Source organism: Lissotriton vulgaris, chromosome 1_2 (genome assembly GCF_964263255.1).
Source record: "Lissotriton vulgaris chromosome 1_2, aLisVul1.2, whole genome shotgun sequence".
Lineage (NCBI taxonomy): Eukaryota > Metazoa > Chordata > Amphibia > Caudata > Salamandridae > Lissotriton > Lissotriton vulgaris.
In genome coordinates, this window is record NC_141686.1 from 69,138,852 (window position 1) to 69,157,829 (window position 18,978).

Sequence of the window (18,978 nt, forward strand, 5' to 3'; positions counted from 1 at the left end):
GTCCTAGTCCTGAGGAATTGGAAGGTGCATGTTATAGAGCACGCCACACAGCAACACATGTAGGCATCACTGAAACATTCAATAAGCTTGTCTATTACTGGTACTACACTCCAGAGAGGCTACACCAAGCTGACGCAAAACTGAGCCCTGACTGTTGGAGAGAATGCGGGAAGAAGAGTACATTTGTTTACCATCTCTGGGATTGCTAACACCTCCGGACTTACTGGACGCAAATACTTGACGATGTCGACAAATACCTTGACACAGAACTTCCTAGATTCCCCGCATATGTTCTATTAGGGGTACCTAATCCTCCTACCTACCCTTTGAAATCTAGGCGAGTGAAACAGATATCCTTAGCACTGGGCACGACCATTCAGAACATATTGGTTCATTGGAGGACACCTCACATCCCTGCACATACTGGGGGGCACCAGCGATTGTGGCACATACTGGGTATGGAAAAAATCTCTCTTACCTTAGCTGGGGAAGGGCTCCTCCTTTAGCGATCTCTGGCAGCCATTCCTCGCTCTACTTATACCGGAATTTCGGGAACTGGTCTGCCCGAGATACTCACGCCTCCTGTGCCTGACTGCACCAGATTCCTCCACTTAGGCTGACCTAGCCTCATGGCCTCACTACTGAAACTCCACTTGGTGCGACGCCGCTCAGAAATGGACCTGGGGAGGGTGGGGGGTGGTTCTCTTTGGGTTTCCTCCTCTTCCTTTTTTCTCTTTTCTTGGGGTGATGGGAGGGATTGCATCAGTTATTTGTTGATTTTTGCTATAGCAATGCTCTTATCAGTCTCTATGGTGGGCTCTGTGTAGCCCGTTTAACGCAAACTTGCTTTCTGCAGTGTTTAAAAAAAAGAACTAAACCATAATACTGCACACACACACAGGCTGCATTGGCAGGCCTTACACATGTTTAAAGAGCAATGCAAGTGGGTGGCAAAATCAGTGTTGCAGGCCACTGGTAGCATTTCATTTACAGGCCCTGGACACAGGGAGAGCCACTTTACTAGGGATTTACAGGTAAATTAAATATGCCAATTGGGTTTATGCCATTTTGCCAGGTTTAGAGGAGGGAGCCAAGCACTTTAGCAGTGTTTAATACTGGTAAAGTGCACAAAAGGCCAACAAAAAGGAATTCAACAAAAAGTGGCGGGACAAAGGCAAAAGATTTGGGGATGATACTGCAGAAAGGGCCAAGCAGAACAACATCACAGGACTCAGAGGCTGAATACCCCTCATCTTCTGCATTATATATCAGAGTAGTCAGCTTCTAAAGTATACAGTTCAGAAGCCAAAGGCTACATACCTCCCATCTTCTGCAGTTTACATCACCAGAATGAGGAGCTCCATACCCCTAATTTTCTGTAGTATACATCATAGGAGTTAGAAACTCTTCAGTCCTCCCATCTTTTTCAGTATACATCACAGGAGTAAGAGCCTCCATACCTTCTGTCTTTTTCAGTATAGACCATGAGTCAGTAGCTCCATACCTCCCATCTTCTACCGCATACATCAGAGGATCTGGTGGCTCCATACGGCATCTGCCGCCCTCCGTCTAGTGCTTGGTAATCTCTGTTTTTTCTATCCTTTCATGAGTTTCCCTCGTACATAGAGGGCTCTTGGTAGACACTCACTTGAGAAACATGCTGCAAAGCCCCAGTCAATAGCAGAGGATGTGATTCCCTAATGTGATGAATGTAGCTGAGGATTTGAGCACCTAGCGGAAGCTTTCTTCCTTACTCTGGACCTGTAGTTGCATGGAAGCAGTGTTTACGAAGCTTAATGCAGCACTCCATATCTTCTTGATGAGGATGAATTACACTTTTAATGCATGTTCATGAAGATTTAGTGCTACAACACTGCTGCCCAATGAGGGAAACAGGAAGGACCCTCGCATCAAAAAGCAACATGTTTAAGATAAAGTGGCTATATGAGCTATATAAACTTAAAGTCACATTTTGGGCAGAACGTAAGAGTTGGTACTGCAGGCAGGATCAACGTATAAAATGTACCTTCTGCAGTTCTATTGGGGGAGGCAAACAGGGGGCCTTGGGCTGGTCCAACATCAGTAAGTGTTCTCCATCATCTTTCTCAAGCTATTTTAAATTTAAATATCCAGTGTCCCACATCCAGAGTCAGCGTGAGTTGAATGCGCACAATTCAGAAGTGTTTTCCTTCAGAGTGTTTTAATTACAACACTCTGGATTACCTGAGGGTCGTCTCATCGATGTGTAGATTTAGGGCAATTTGCCTCAGATAGTGGATTGTACCTCGTTGTTTCTCACCTTGATTTCCCCCACACCATGCAACGACCCAGCCTGTTTCTCGTGTACCTTCAGAGGCTACCTCGATCCTCGGGAACACAGTTGTCTCCCTCCTCACCTGGCTTCAGCATCTTTCAGCTGTTGGGTTGTGAAGCTGATCTTTTGTAGATGGCAGTGTGCACGAGACTTCTATCGCTGCTTTTAGAAGCACTCTTAGATCACTTTCACGAGGACTTCCTAAGTGGATACTTGCTAGGTCCCATCTTGTTCATATGTATATGTAGAGGATCCGACCTTCCTTTTAGTGGCACATGGCATCTCATCCAGGTGAATGATGAGGAAGCAACCTCACAATTTCACTTAGGGTTGCTAGACCTCCTGTAATGCTTGTAAAATGACTGCGGTCAAAATAGAAGTCCCCATTCTAGGCTGCTCCCCCGCACTGGGGTGCGACACCTACTGGCCTTCGTAATTGGGATAGTCTCCAACTATTGTCCACTGACATTTGATGTTTGAGACAAATTCACTTCATCTAGCTTTATGCGCTTTAATATTTAGGTTCAATCTGCTTTATTGTGAAAGCTTTCTGCTCGTCCAAACAGTGAACTTGCAGTCAATTCTCATGAAATCACCTTAATAAAGAGTAACTTCGAGGAGGAGCTTCGCGGGCAACCAAGATGGCCGCGTAAGCTCGGAGCTCCGCGGACCTTCCGATCCTCCGCAACTATCCTGCCTGAAATCCTGATCCACGAGGGTGGATTTCTGTTGCTGATGGTCCTCTGAGGCGAGAACCGTTTTCAGATCACGAATCGGTGTTTCCTACGCTGAGCTACGTCGAGTGGGACTCCGTGCCAGTGCAGTGCCATTGTCTCTCCGGACTCCGTCACTACGCACGATCGACCTGCGGAGTGCCTGCCTGTCGTCTTCACCGGTGGGGTGTCATTGCCTACAATGTGTTCCTGAGACGGCCTCCTACTGTCCGGCCCGGACAAGATCTCCGGCTCACCGGGCTCGGGCTTGCCTGGCATAGCCCTTTGTTCCCATCGGACCTAACATGGCGGGCAGAGGGGACCCCGACAAGACATCGGGCAAAGGCGTTCGCGGCAAGACACAGCAGCAGCAAAACAGGATTGAGCGTTATACCCAGCCAAAGACGCCACCTGTTACCGGACCCTCTGCCACGAACCTCCCGCCTTCGGGCTCGTCGGGCGGCTCGGAGCCTACCCTAAGCGACATCATGGGGGCCATCACTAGTTTCCGGGCGGACATACAGCAACAGCATGAAGTCCTTACGCATAAAGTGGACACTATGGCCGTCGATCTGAGTCTCATTAGAGCCGATTTGGGTAAAACTAACGATCGAGTCAAGGCCCTGGACATTAAGGCGTCCAGCCTGACGGGCGACGTCTCGGACCTACAGACAGAGGTCCGGAACCTGCAGAGGACCGCGGAACAATTCTCGAGGCGGCTGGAGGACTTTGAGAGCCGTGCCAGGCGGCAGAACGTCCGCATTGTCGGGGTACCGGAGGGTTCGGAAGAGGCGGCGACGGATCTCCTCGTAGAAGACCTGATCAAGACCCATCTGGCACCGCCTGGCCTTAGCAACTTCTTCTCGGTGGAGCGAGCTCACCGAGTGCTGGGTGGCCCGCCGAAGTCGGGCGTGGCGCCTAGACCCATCGTGGCCCGGTTGCTCAATTTCCGAGACAGGGACGCGGTCCTGCAGGCTTCCAGACGGCATGGACCGCTTAAATTTCAGAACGCCGACGTCCATTTCTATCCGGACTTTACCAGGGCGGTACAGCGACAGCGCCAGAGCTACGCCGGGGTGAAGCGAAGACTACGGGACTTGGGGTTTAAATATTCCATGATGTTCACTGCCAAGCTCCGGATCGAGTATGAGGGCCGTGCCCTCTTCTTTGACTTTGCTGAAAATGTAAGTGACTGGCTGGACACTTTATCGCCGCGCCGAGACGCTCAGGATGAACATGAAGGTGGTGCTGCTGGTGGCCCGGACCTATGAGACTTGGCTCCACAGTGGGTGATTCATCGTTTGCTATTTCTGCCTCATATGACTATCAGATATTGTCTTATTTCGCCCTGTTGACTTTCCTGTCTGTACATGGAGGGTGGCGGGGGAGGTTCGCGGAGATTCCTTACTCCTCTGGGTGTCTTCTTGTAGAGTAGTTATGGGGCGACAGGCACACTGCTGGTTGGGGGGCTTTTCAGTCATATGCAGGGTGGGGGGTGCAAATATGCAAGTTTATTTGTTCGTTTGTTCTTTTTCTTTCTCTTTCTTGAGGCAATGGACTGTGTTTTTACTGTATACTTGATGATTGAGCTGGTTGGGGCTGGGTGGGGCGGGTTGTTGGTTGATGGGGGGTAGGAATTTAAAAGTGCTAAGCTGGAATGTTAATGGGTTGGGTGACCGAGTTAAGAGAGGGGTGGTAATACAATTGATAAAGATACATATGCCCGATGTTGTACTACTGCAGGAGACGCATTTGGTAGGGAACTCCTGCAAGGCCCTAAACCGTAAAGGCTACAAAATGGTTGCCCACTCTGGGTTCTCCTCGGGTTCCCGGGGGGCGGGCATCCTTGTGCGTGCATCCCTTCCCTTTGAAATAGACGTCACAATGCTTGATGATAGGGGACGCTACGCTGCTGTGGCGGGAAGATGGGAAGGGCGCTCCCTGGCGTTGCTTTCGGTTTATGTTCCTCCAGGCCTCCAATCCAGCACCTTTCAAGATCTTGGTGGCGCCATCTTGTCCCTGCCTGCGGGCTTATTGATCCTGGGGGGTGACTTCAACTCAGTCTGCTCTGGCACCCTTGATCGCCAACCGCCGAGGGACCTCCGGAATTCCCAAATGTGGCTGCCGGCCTTCCTCAACTCCATGGGTTTGGTGGATAGCTGGCGACTGCTGCATCCCGCGCTCCGCCATTTTTCCTTCCTCTCCAATGCCCATGGGAGTCTGTCCCGTATAGATTATGTCCTTACCCTGGCGGCACATTCGCCTGCCGTGTCTGAGGCCCGTTTTCTGGCACGGGGCGTTTCTGATCACTCTCCGTTGTGGGTCTCGTTCGACTTTGGCATCGTCCTGTCCAGCCGTCCGGTGGCGGTAAACCCTTGGTATTTCCGCAACCACAAGACGCGCGCACTTCTAGCCAAGGCCATCGATTTGTACTTCTCCGAAAATGCTGGTTCGGTTGACTCGGCGGTCACCCTGTGGGAGGCATTCAAGTCTGTGTTGCGGGGCGAGGCCCTGGCTCTCATCGCGGAGGCTAAACGGGCTCGTGAGGCCGACCTTGCGCATATTGAAGAGGAAGTCATGGATCTCGAGTCCCGCTTGGGGCCTGAGCCGGACCCTTCTCTCCTACACGACCTCTCCCTAAAACAGTCGGAGTACCATGATCTCGCTACGAATGCCGCCCTGGTTTTGGCCAGGGAACAGCAGGGCCGCATTTATGACGTTGGGGACAAGGCCGGTAAGTTGCTGGCCTGGTTGGACAGGCGCGAGACGGCAAGCCGGGTGGTTCCGGAGATCCGGGGCGAGGACGGAGTGGCGGTCACGGACCCGAGCGCTATTGCCGAGACTTTTGCAGACTACTTCCGGGGCGTCTATACCTCTGGTTCGGATTGCTCCGAGGCTGATTCAGCCGAGTTTCTCTCGACGATTGACCTCCCCTGTCTTTCTGACGAGGAACGTGTAGATATGGATCGAGATATAACCGCGGACGAGATTGCCTTGGCGATCCGCGCCCTGCGGTCGGGTAAAGCTACCGGCCCCAATGGCATACCGGCTGAGTTGTACAAGATTAGGCCGGACGTGGTCTCTCCTCATCTGAGAGCTATGTTCCTTCGGGCTCGGGAGGAGGGTATCCTCCCCTTGGATCAACGACTGGCCACCATAGTGGTCATTCACAAGGAAGGCAAGCCAAGGGACGTTTGTAGATCCTACCGTCCTATCTCTCTCCTCAACGCGGAACCCAAGATCCTATCCAAACTGCTTGCAAACCGGCTGGTCGGAGTCATTAGCGACTTGGTGCACCCGGACCAATCAGGTTTTATTCCCCACCGCAACACTGCCCTCAACCTGCGACGCCTGCGTGGTGTCATGGCCAGAGCTCACGCTCTGGAGGAACCGGCGGTACTGGCCTCCCTTGATGCCACGATGGCCTTTGACTCCCTGGAGTGGAGCTACCTCTGGGCGGTGTTGACAAAGCTTGGGTTTGGACCGGGCTTCCTGGGCTGGGTGCAGCTTCTTTATGCGTGCCCACTGGCCACTGTCACAGTCAACGGTCGCATGTCGGCTTCCTTTGCTCTTCATCGTGGCACTAGACAGGGCTGCCCCCTGTCACCACTCCTGTTTGCGCTGGCCCTGGAGCCACTGGCGGCCATGTTACGCTCGCACCCTGACCTGCATGGAATCACCTGGGCCCCGGGTTTTGAAGACAGGGTCTCCCTCTATGCGGACGACATCCTGCTCTATCTTACCTCTCCTTGTAAGTCGCTTATTGTGGCGTGTGACGTACTCCGGCTGTTTGGGCGCTACTCGGGCCTGATTATCAACTGGGCCAAGTCCTCCCTTTACATTCTCAAGGGAGACACGCCGCGCCTCCCTAGGGGCTGCAATATACAACTGGCCGGGCAAGGTTTCAGGTACCTGGGAATTTACATATCAGGTAGTCCTAAGGCGCGGTATGACTACAACCTGCTCCCTCCTCTTCAACGACTGCGGAGGGATGTTGATAGTTGGCGCAAGCTTCCGCTTTCTCTCCTGGGCTGGGCGGCATTGTTTAAAATGATGTCCCTGCCCAGGTTTCTATATGCCTTGCAAAATACCCAGGACCTTGTTCCGGCTCGCTACTTTAGAGAGGTTGAGAGCCTGCAACGTGCCCTGCTCTGGGAGGGTCAGCCACACGTCGCCATTCAGAAGCTTACGTTACCGTGGTATGACGGGGGCATCGCTCTACCAGATGTGTGGTGGTACTACTGGTCCTCTCAGCTCACTGCCATCAACCATGGCCTTTATGGCCCCGCGGACAGTCCGGGTTACGCTATGGACAGGTGGCTTTTGCGTGGAGGCAATTACTACCGCGCCCTGTACTCCAGGTCCTTCGACCGGCGCCTTACGGGCCCGACCAAGGCAGCGGTTCACACGTGGCGGACGATTACCAAGATGCAGGGCTGGCAGGGCAGACTGACGAGATTCACCCCTCTGTACGATTCTGATATCCTGGGCAAGCTCTGGCACACCAAGGGTTTTGATAAGTGGGACCTTATAGGTATCTCCAGGGTGGAAGACATGGTGGCTAAAGGAGAGGTTAAGACTTGGGTGGATCGGAGTTTTTCCGATACGCCCAACTGAAGCACGCGATAAGTGCCGCTAGGCCAGAGGAGGGTGAAATCCCTGAAAGCTCCCCCTTGGAGGACAGAATTCTGGATGGCCATATGCCTGATAGTGCCATTTCTTTGTCCTACAAGAAGCTGATCAATGTTAGAATTGACATCCTCCAGCGCTTGAGAGAACAGTGGGTAGCCGACGGCCTGGAACTGGACGACGAGGACTGGCAGAGTGCTGTGTCCTCCCCTAAGGAGGTCGCCATTTCCTCGCGTCTGCGACTGGTGCAGTTCAAGATCCTCCACCGGGTATATGTTACCGGCCCCCGGCTTGTGCGCATGGGCTTCTCACCTGATGGCTTTTGTCGTCGTGGCTGTGGAGCCCTTGCTACCTTCATGCATATTTTGTGGGAGTGCACTGTCATCGCCCCCTACTGGGAGAGAGTACACCGAGTAATGAGGGAAGTGACTGGAGTTGAGTTGGCAGCGGAGGCGCGGAGGTGCCTCCTCAACATTTGGGAGCCAAATGACTACAACACGGCGCAGACTCGTTGGGCTACCTTGGGTAATATGGTAGCTAAGCGAGATATAGCGCAGAAATGGGATTCTAACACGGCCCCCCTGGTGGTGCAATGGAAGGCCAATATTGACTGGTGTATGCTACGTGAGAAAACGGTGTACGCTGCCAGGGGGAGGCCTCAGACATGGAACAAGGTGTGGGGGGCGTGGAATGCTTACAGGGGTGACCTGTGTTTACCACCTGAGCCTCTTCCCTGCGAGGAACACCTGTCACCGTAACCGATGACACCAGCTACTTTACACTTACTGTAATTCTCCTGCTTTCCTTCCCCCCCCCTTTTACATCCTACTTTCCGTTCTTCTCTAGATTCTTACCTGACCTCCGATGCCTCCAACTGACTCATGCGCATCTCTTTTTCCTCCATTGCCTTTCTTATGAGCCCTCGGGCGCTTCTTTCTTGGTTTTTGTTGTTATATATAAAATGAAAAAACAACCTGCAATGTTCTGATGTTAATCGTCTTGCACTTTATTTCTCCTGATACCATGCTGCCTTGCCTCCGGGATGTTAGGCTGAATAGCTATGTGCTTTGATACAATAAAGGTTTTAAAAATTAAAAAATAAAAAAAAAATAAAGAGTAACTTTTTAAAAATAACCCCCACTCCCACCCAACATCCCAGCCTCCTCCCTCCCCAGGTACCGGAAGCTATATGGATATACAGGAAACGATATGTCATGCAAGTATCACTCAGAGTGTGCCTTCTTTATCCACTGCAGGAGCAGGATCTGTGAGACGCAGTAACTGTAAATGGCAGGGGCAGTTCAGTACCCTAAATTCCTGAGACAGAAGGACTATGAATGATTGTCAAAGCGTTCTATATGTGTCGCCCTGGGCAGAGAGAGTAAGGGTGAGCTTCGCCATTACCAGAACGAACCAGAGGCGGTGAAGCCACTCTAGGTGTGTCTGTGTATGGTTGAATGGCCGCACCAGGGCTATACTAATGTACACTCCCTGCGTGTTGTGAGTGGGTAAGCACGGGTGTTGGGGAGTCCCAGCAAGATATATGATAGGAACCTAGGGAGCTAAGTGTGAAACTTGGTGTCAATGTCATTCAGCACAGAGTGATTAATCAAAGAGAACTAGCTATGTCTGTATGCTTTGTGTCTGCATGGATCCCCGCTCGCGGTACAGCCGCCAGTCATGCTTCCTTTGGTCATAACTGAGCGTGCAGCACTTTACCGCTAGCAGCGTGTGACCTCCCCTCCTTTTTTTTCTCCACTTCCAGAGTGCTAATAAGTCCCGACCCTCCGGCAGAAGTCGAGGGAGTTTTGTCCTCTGTAGACAGGAGTAAGCATCCTACTTGTAGATAATTTGCACATTTATTTTACGCATCTAGGTACTAGCACCTGTAGCGCATATACCAAACCGGCAATTGCCACGTTCCATCACAAACGCCTACACCCCCGCCTTATTCGCTCACACGTCTAGGCACCAGGAGCTAACCCACCCATGTGCGTGGTTGACAATTTTGCGTTTTTTAACTTTATGTGTCTTGTTTGTCCTTTTTTCCTTGACAGGTACAAACTGACAGGAAATACCTCTTACATATATCAGCACCTTAGAGCGTGCTTCACACACAGGGCACTGATAATCACATAGATCCCTGTAACACCCCCACACATGGGTCCTGAAGAAAGCCAGTTCTAGTCGACCACACTGGACGTAAGAGACCATAAGTCAACCCCTACACGTCCCAAGCCTTTGTTTTTAACCTCTGCCTGGGGCCCACCAATAAAGTAACCGTTAGGGACCCCAAGGACAGAATTTTGAAATCTCATGCAACACACCTGCACAGCACACTCACCTTCCAAAAAACCCAGTAATCTGGTGTCGCAGCACACCTGAGGCGCACTCGGTGCCTCGGGTGGGGCCCGATGATGAGCATGCCACCAACTAGGTTGGTGGGTGAGGGCCTTCATACCAAACCAAATGGTTTCCCATGAAGACACATAGCATACAGACATAGCTAGTTCTCTTTAATTAATCACTATATATCAGGGGAAACAAACTAGCTACTATAGTTCCTCTCTCTAAAGTGGTGTCGCACGGAGTGTAGCCAGAATCAAGAGCCCATAGGGGGAGTCGAGGGAGGGTTTGGAAGAGGAAGAGTATCTTGGGGAGGAAGGTCATCTTCAAGGCCGCAATGCAACTCAACAAAGTCAACAGAAAATGCCACCAACAATCCAGGTCAGCCCGCACTCGCTTCACTAATTGCCGATAGTTAATGATTTTCGTTTTCTCCGGTGTCAAGGCAGCTGAACTGCTAGATGAGGGATGGAGTCCTTTGCCCAATGTAGCAGGTAGGCCTGTTTTAAAGAGTCTAATCCAGCAGGCGAGACAGAGAGGTTAAGGGCTTGCGACTTTTGGAGGTTCATTCGGAACCCCGACGCCTACCCAAACTCCCTCAGCTCCTCTAGGAAATGGGGTAGAGTCTCTCGGGGATCGTCTAGCATCACCAAGACATCTTCTGCATATAAACTGATCAGGTGCTCCTCCCCACCAAAGAGGACACCCTTGATTCTGGGGTGGTCAGGCACTCTTTGCGCGAATGGCTCCATATAGACCTCAAAGAGGAGGGATGACAAGGGGTAACCTTGCTGGGTGCCCGACATATAGGAAAACGCTCCGAGTTACGCCCACTCACCTGCACAGAAACGTCCAGGGTCCCGCAGGTACTTAGGACCCTGGAGAGGAATCGCTCCCCCATGCCAAAGTGGGTCAGCATTGCCTCTAGATGAGGCCAGTGGACACGTTTGAATGCTTTCTTGGCATCAACCGAAAGCAGCATAGTTTTGCTCTCAATTCGCTTTGTATTATTGCCACACTGTCTCTGTGCAATAAAGCCTGCTTGATCAGGGTCTATGAGGCAGTATATGAAGGGGTTGAGACAGGCTGCCAAAATACCCGTAAACAATTTCGCATCCACGTTCAGTAGCGGAATGGGGCAATAGTTTTCACAGAGTCATACGTCTTTTCCTGGCTTGGGAATGACTATGATGGTTACCTCTTGCATCCAGGGTGGCAGAGATGGCGTTGAAGAGCCTTGTGCGGACAGATGCTAGCTCAGGGCAAAAGGTTTTTATAAAAGCCTGTTGAGAAGTCATCGGGCCTGGGAACTTAAGAGGTTTCTGTCTGGATATGACAGCTATGACCTCCTCTATGCGTATCAGGCTGTTGAGAGAGGCTGCCTATGCTTCAGTCAGCCAGGTTGTGATTGTGGTGCGGAGATGGCGGGTTGGATTCTCAGGGGGAAGTGACTGCTCCAAATACAAGCTTTTGTAAAATTCTCTGAACTGGGATGATATTGCAGCGTTCCCCTCACCTTGCACCCCTTCTGTGGATAGCAAGGAGTCAATGTTTGTGGACTGTCACTGGGCTTTGAGATTGTTAGCCTGGAGCCTCCTACATTTATGTCCACTCATGTATAAAGAGCGCTTTTGTTGCAGGAGGGAATACTCAGCCCTATCCAAGTCCATCCCCGCCAACTGTTTCCTGGCCATTTCTAGTTTACGTCAAATCCTTGTAGCCCCTGTGCGGTGGTGGGTGTGTTCTAGTTTGCACACCTGCCTCTGAAGTTCTGTCATCTTGGCCTTCCGCAGCTTTTTCTCTGCCACTGAGCGTGCCATAAACTCATCCCTGATTACTGCCTTGATGTATCCCAGAGAGAGAGAATCCGGCCTCCATTTATTGGCCGACAGACCGGGTCGGCGGAATCCCAGCTTGACAAAAACAGCCCGCGGGACGAAGGCGTTGCATCAGCCAGCCCCCCACAGAGGCGGCCCTGCACTGTAAGATGGCATCGCATCCACCCGCTATTTACTGAAAGAACCGACATAGCAAAGCACGTTTGGAACCCCCGTCTAGGAACGGCTACTCAATCTATGAAAGGCTCGTAGATGCCCTATAGAATTGTGCACCTCTGCGCCCCCTGAACATTGAAAAGAAAAACTCACCCCTACGTTGCCAACCACTGTCTAGAACCCAGATGATCGCCAAAACATAAAGGGGGAATAAAAGCACAACGCTAAGGTGCAGACCTATACTGGATTTGAACTGCCTGAAGTCTGTCCCTTGAAATACCAGCAGCATCGGCGCCCCTGTATCCTAATGACGCCATCTGATGCCTGATATACTTGAATAACAGAACTAAATGCGCAATCAGAGTTTTATCCCTGTGCCCGTCCCAGTATACTGCCCCTTGCCCTGACGAAGGTGCGGCCTAACTGGCCTGTCACCGAAACGCGCGTCGGCGTATGTCTCCAGGAATACGGTTACTGTCCTTATTACATCAGGACCCGTAGCTAAAACCATCTATCCGGACTAACATCCCGATTTATACAACACATTAGCCACCTATGTGCTGTACTCGCAAGGAATAGAAGAATGAATGGTAGAATGAATGGTGTATGGTATTAGATGAGAAAGAGTGAGTAGGGATTGAAGTGAATGATACTGTGTGTGTAAAGATTGGCCGTTACTGGGTAGGACGAACTGTCTTGATGTTGTTGTCCTTATATCTATGTTTGTCTTATTTATGACTTATATGTACCTATGATACACAAAAAAATATATTTCTTTAAAAAAAAAATTTAATATCCCTGTTATCAGAAAACAATAAAAAAATATATATTTTCTAACATGAACTGTATAGTCTATTTGATTTGACCATGTGATTGTTATGTGTAGTGTCAACCCCTAGGTTAATCACCCCTTCAAATACATCTGTTGGACCCCTTAGCCAGGGCCTGTATATCCTGAGGCAGGGTACTCTCCTTCTCTATTTAAATTGGTATCCCAGAGTATGGACATGGGCATGTTGGGGTTATTGCTAAGGTTAAGGTAGTCTGTGATGGCCCTCTTGAACTGCCCCACCACCTATGGTCTCTGAAGAAGTGTGTCCCTAAGTCTGCATTGACGGGGGTGCCCCAGTGAGGGGGTGCACAGCTCGAGAAGGAGCGCTGAGTGGCCAGAGATCTCGGTTCAATCTCAACTGACTTAAGCAGCTGCTGAAGCTCCCTGGAACCCAGAAAATAATACAAGCGGGCGTAAGATTTGTGTGCATGTGAGTAAAAAGTGTAATCGCAGGAATGGGGATGGTGTACACTCCACAAGTTTGAAAGACCCAACTTCCACACCCAGGTTTTGCTCTCATCTGTGAATGCCTCCCTATGGGCGGAGCGGTCCAAATCAGTTTCGAATATTAAATTAAAGTTGCCCTCTATCAAGTCTAATCGGTTCTGTGAGGTGAGGATATCCGCTATGGCCGTCTGTAGTAAGTCTTCCTGGCCCTCGTTAAGGGCATCAAGGGAGCCCAAGGTGAGTGTCTGGGTGCCCAGCAGCACTCTATAAACCAGTAGACACCCCTTGAGCTCCAACAGTTTGTTTCCAACCGTCCCCTGGAAGTTTCACGAAACCAGAATGGACACATCAGCCGCTTTTTAGCCTGTTGAGGGAAAAAATTGGTGAGGGAATGCCCTCCATTTTATTCTTTGCCAGTTCTTGGCAAGCAGATGGGTCTCCAAGAGATATCTGCCCCAGTACGCTCCAAGTACGAGAGGATGGCCCAGGTTCAGGGAGATCACCTTCAAGGGATCACTGGTCATCTGAGTGTGAATGTGTGTCCACCCTAAAGTCCGCAACCCAGGCCTGTCGTACCCAGTACTGTGGGCTAGTGTGGGAGGAACCTCCTGAGTGTGGAAGCATCCTCATGTATAGCGTTGGAGTTGAGGACTCTGGTACCCCGGCAGCAACCCTGACTAGAAACAGAACTAGGGCAAAAAATGGAAAAGGGACATAAACAGAGTATCTGGAAAGGGCAAGGCATCCAAAGATTGCAGCCCCAGTCCAGGCAGTAGACAAAAAGTGGGGTCCATGGTTAGCCAATCACAAAGGCGAGAGTCCACCCCTCATCGGCCCAGGCCAGCATCTAAAATGCTCATGAGCAACGGTGGAGGAGCTGCCTCAAGCTATTATATTTTGTTCACGCGACGCGTAAATTGGATACAACTATGATGTATTATTACCGGCAATGTTACCCCCTGCCATGACGTGACGCGGGTAATTCGAACTATTTCTTTCATTGACTCCTAGCAAATGACGGACATTACCCATATGTTACCCCCGGCCAAGAAATAGTTCTTGTTAGGTTCTGAACCCTTCCTCGATCCACAGGCTCCTTTCACTAAGCAATCACGTGTTGTTTCTTACAGAAAAACAAAGACTCACTTCTTGAAAATCTGAGAATTTCACCATCCGGTTTTTTCAACCATTTTGAACGTTGGGATTATCCAAAAATGTAAGTGGCCCCCGCAGTGTACTTAAAGTGATTCGAGCCCCCCATTCATTTTAAACACATCACATTGTTAGACATGTCCCATCTTTCTGTTTCAGACACCAAGACTTGGACATTAACACAAGACTACCCAGGTATGACTGAAGAATATGCTGACCCGTATGTGAGTTGAAGGTCGCTCATGTGTGCATCTGACAGAGTGTTTGTTCATTTTTGTTTTTCAGATTATGTCTGTTGGTCCTGAAGAGAATCTCTGAATTTTGCAGGGATTCGAAACGCGTCGACCCCCCTTCCCCCCAATGTTTCAGATTTACTCTGTTTTTTTGCGACCAATCGTTTTCTAAAAATATTTGGATTATAAAAATGTTTGATGGTCGTTCACTTAAATGAAATTTGCAACCTTGTTTCCCTTCATTTAGTTGTATAGGCCCCCCCTGTTGTGTTTAAAGCAGGACTTGTGTATAGGGCCCCCACTACTAAATAACCAGTTTTTGATAGAGGTAAATCTCCCTCTTGCCTTGTCCTAATTATTTGTTTGTCTATTGTCAAATTGTTGTCTATGAGTGTCATTGTTATACGTTTCACTTCTTGAATTGCAACTTGGGTACTCGTACCCCCCTGTTTTCCGTGTCAAAATACACCCTTGTAATCCTTCTTGACTACTCTGATAACTGTATCAGAGTAGTGTATTGTTGTTGTATCAGATGCAAGTTGCAGTTATTGACTGGTGGATTTCACGTTTACCCCCCCAAAAACTTATTTTTTCTGTTTTCTTCTAAATTTTCCTTGTTAGAATTTAAAAATACAAAATAATAAATCTAAAAAAAGAAATAAATTACCTTTCCAAAGAATTTTGACTGAAATAGTGGTCTTTGGGGTTGAGCGACATTGCGTTCAATTTCCTTTCAAACGTTCGAATTATTGCACAGTATTGGCAATTCCCTTTGTTCATTCAGCCCCTCAGGTGGCATCGTGCGTCACTGAGTCCCCTACAAGACTCTCCAGAACTGCCTTCCTTTCTTGGGCATTCATGGCTGGGTCGAGTTTCGTGAGCCCCGTTCTCAAAAGTTTTGTCTATCATCGGGACCAACTTCAAGCCCCAAGGCCCAGCGCCAACTCTCCGAGTGAGAGCCCCCGGGAACCTCAATCTGTAGCAAGTCGCAGGCCACCCTGATGGAGCGGATTTGATGGCGTTTCCCTTCCCAGGCAAACATTACATGAAAGGGGTGGCCCCAGGAGTATGCAACATTCTGATCGCGAAGAAAGGTTGTCACTGCCGGTGTGACTGCCACTTTTCTGAACTGCTTTGTTGGGTAAGCCTGCTACCCTCTTGCCTGGGAATGAGAAGGGCTGGACCTGCATCGCTATATCCCAGAACTTAAGTATCTCCAAGGGCTTGTTGGTTTGCCTCCTGTTTTCTGAAGTCTCAGGGTAATCAAAGACTTCTCTCTTCAACTTGCAAACAGCACAAGTACTCTGTCTACTGTAAGTCCTGCTCTGCCAAGTGGTGCCAATCCAGTCCTGGGCCTTGGAAGTGAGTGTAAAATGCTGCATCTTTAAAAACCCATGCATCGATGATGTTGCGCCAATGAGAACCGGTGCATTTCCCTTGATGCCAACGCATCGCCACTGCTACACGTACCTCAGACTTCGCATGGCAGACTGTGCAACGCATCATCTTCAGTTTCTGACGCATCTCCAACTTTGTGCTGCTCGTCGCTGACACATTGCATTGTGCTGCTCGCATCAACTACAGCCCGTGGTTTAACGATGACGCATCGCTCGGGTGTTCTTTGCATCTTGATTCTTGGATCATCCTTGACAGTCAGCAGCTCGGAAATGACAGATCGCTTTCATCTGTGAGATTGATGACGACATTGCCTCCTTTGCTCCCCTCATTGACCTTGACGTCGAGGTATCCAAGGTACTGATCAGCGGGAAAAGACTGGTCCCTGTATCTGATTCGTGCTCCATCGCAGTTGGCTTGATCTTTTGGATTTGACCAATTCAAGCGTGGCCTGGCGCTATTTGTTTCTAAGTACTACAGAAAAGTTTATTCTTTAAAAATGTATATCTTGACTTCTACTTTTTGGATTTTTGTTGTTTCAGTCTTGTTTTATTCATAAAAATATAGGCTATTTTTCAAACATGGGGTTGAGTCTTTTGTATTGTTTTCACTGTGTTCCTGTTTGAAGTGATGCATAAATACTTTACACATTGCCTCTTAAGTTAAGCATGACTGCTCTGTGCCAAGCTCGATTTTGGAAAAGGGGGTGGTGATGGACAGAGTTTCTGAATGATGCAGAATACTCTTACCCAGTCAAGAGATCAGGGTTTGATCCATCACCGTTTTTTAGCTCACTGCACCATCCCAGCTCAGAACCTGGCTACATCCAAATTAGTCTGTTCCTGTCCCAGTGCAGGATGGGAACAGGGCAAACCAAACTACCAAGCCAATTCTTATACTGGGAAGGAAACAAGCTTCCGGGGACCGGTTTCTGGCATTTCAGCCGTCGTCGGCCCGGCTTGCTTGAATCCTGATGGTGCAATGACCAAGGGACAGGAACAGACTAATTTGCAATGCACTACCCCCTTTTCCAAAATTGCTCTGTGCCAAGCTACCAAAGGGTGAGCACAGGTTAATTTAAAGTGTGTTACTGACTTACCTTGACGAGGATTGGGGTTCCTGCTTGCACAGGTTGCTTACCTCTGCCAACCAGAAACCCAATTAATTTCAATGTGGCTTCACTGTTCTACACAGACATTGCACAGAGGAAACCCACAGCTGCGTGGCCTTTAAGAGATATATTTTCACAGGGTTGATTCGGATCAGATTTTCCCAGGCACAGGTGTAAAAATGTACTACACATACTGATAACATTTCTATCAGAAACCAAAACTATTTCAACAATGAATGAGCTCAAATGCTGTAGCTTGGATCCTGAAATGAGAAACAGAGTGACAGAAAACACAGCACCCAGAAATACATTTTAAAAGTTAGCATGAATCATTTAAACTGAGGCCTACATTAACTTTGTCTAACATAAAATCGCTAATCTATGGTGAATCATAACATGAAATGAAAGTCACACAATGTGTGTTTATGTATGAAATGCTGATTATTATATGTGTTAAGTTAAACGAAAAACAGTGACAGAGCGTCACCAGTATCTGAGGGTTTAAGGTGCAGGTGGTAACTTTTGGTCCACAGTGCAGTTGCTTGCTGTGTATTTCATGTGGTGGTAACTGGGGTCGAAAGTTTAGTTATTTGAGCATTCCACACTGCCACTGCTTATCTCAATACCTCAACAATCCCTATGTGCTTTTGTTAGCTGTGGGTCTAAGTTGTTGGTACCTGAGGGTTTAAAGTGTAGAGGTTAGCTTTGGGTCTAGGGTGCCGGTAGCTGAGGGTTTAAGGTGCAGATATTAGCTGTGGGTCTAAGGTCCCGGTAGTTGAAGGTTTAAAGTGTAGGTGCTGGCTGTGGTTCTCAGGTGCTGGTAGCTGAGGGTTTAAGGTGCAGGAAGAAGTTAAAAACAGTCCTTTTTTCACAAGCCTGGGGCATTATTTGACTGTGTCCATCCCAGGTGCCAGGGTAGGCTCTCGTTTACAGCACTTAGAGACCTGTTGGTGAGTATGCGCTTTATAAATACCAATTACAATGTTAGCTTTTGGGTCTAAGTTGGAAGTAGCTGAGGGTTTTGAGGTGCAGATGTTAGCTGTGCATCCAAGGTGCTGGTAGCTGAGGGTTTAAGGTGCAGATGTTAGCTGTGGGTCTATGGTGCTGGTTCTTGAGGATTTAAGATGCGGGTCCTATCGGTGGGTCTAAAGTACCAGCAGCTGGTGGTTTACTGTGCAGATGTTAGCTGTGGGTCTAAGGGTCTGGTAGCTGAGGGTTGAAGATGCAGATGTTAGCTCTTAGTCTAAGGTGCTGGTAGCTGAGAGTTTAGGGTGCAGATGTTAGCTCTGGGTCTATGGTGCTAGTTCTTGAGGGTTTAAGATGCGGGTCCTATCAGTGGGTCTAAAGTACCAGCAGCTGGCGGCTTACTGTGCAGATGTTAGCTGTGGGTCTATGGTGCTGATTCTTGAGGGTTTAAGATGCAGGTCCTATCAGTGGGCCTAAAGTGTTAGCAGCTGGGGGGTTACGGTGCAGATGTTAGCTGTGGGTCTAAGGGTCTGGTAGCTGAGAGTTTAAGGTGCTGATACTAGCACTGGGACTAAGGTGCTGGAAGCTGATGGTTTAATGTGCATATTTTCGCTGTGAGTCTGAGAGGCTGGTAGCTAAAGATTTAAGGCGAAGGTGTTAGCTGTGGTTTAAGGTCCTGGTAGTTGAGGATTTAAGGTGCAGATTTTATCTCTGGGTCGAAGGTGCTGCAAGTTGGGGGTTTTAAGGTGCAGATGCCAGCTGTGGGTCAAAGATGCTGCTACCTGAGGGTTTAAGGTGCGGATCTAAGCTGTGGTTCTAAGGTGCTGGTAGCTGTGGATTTAAGGT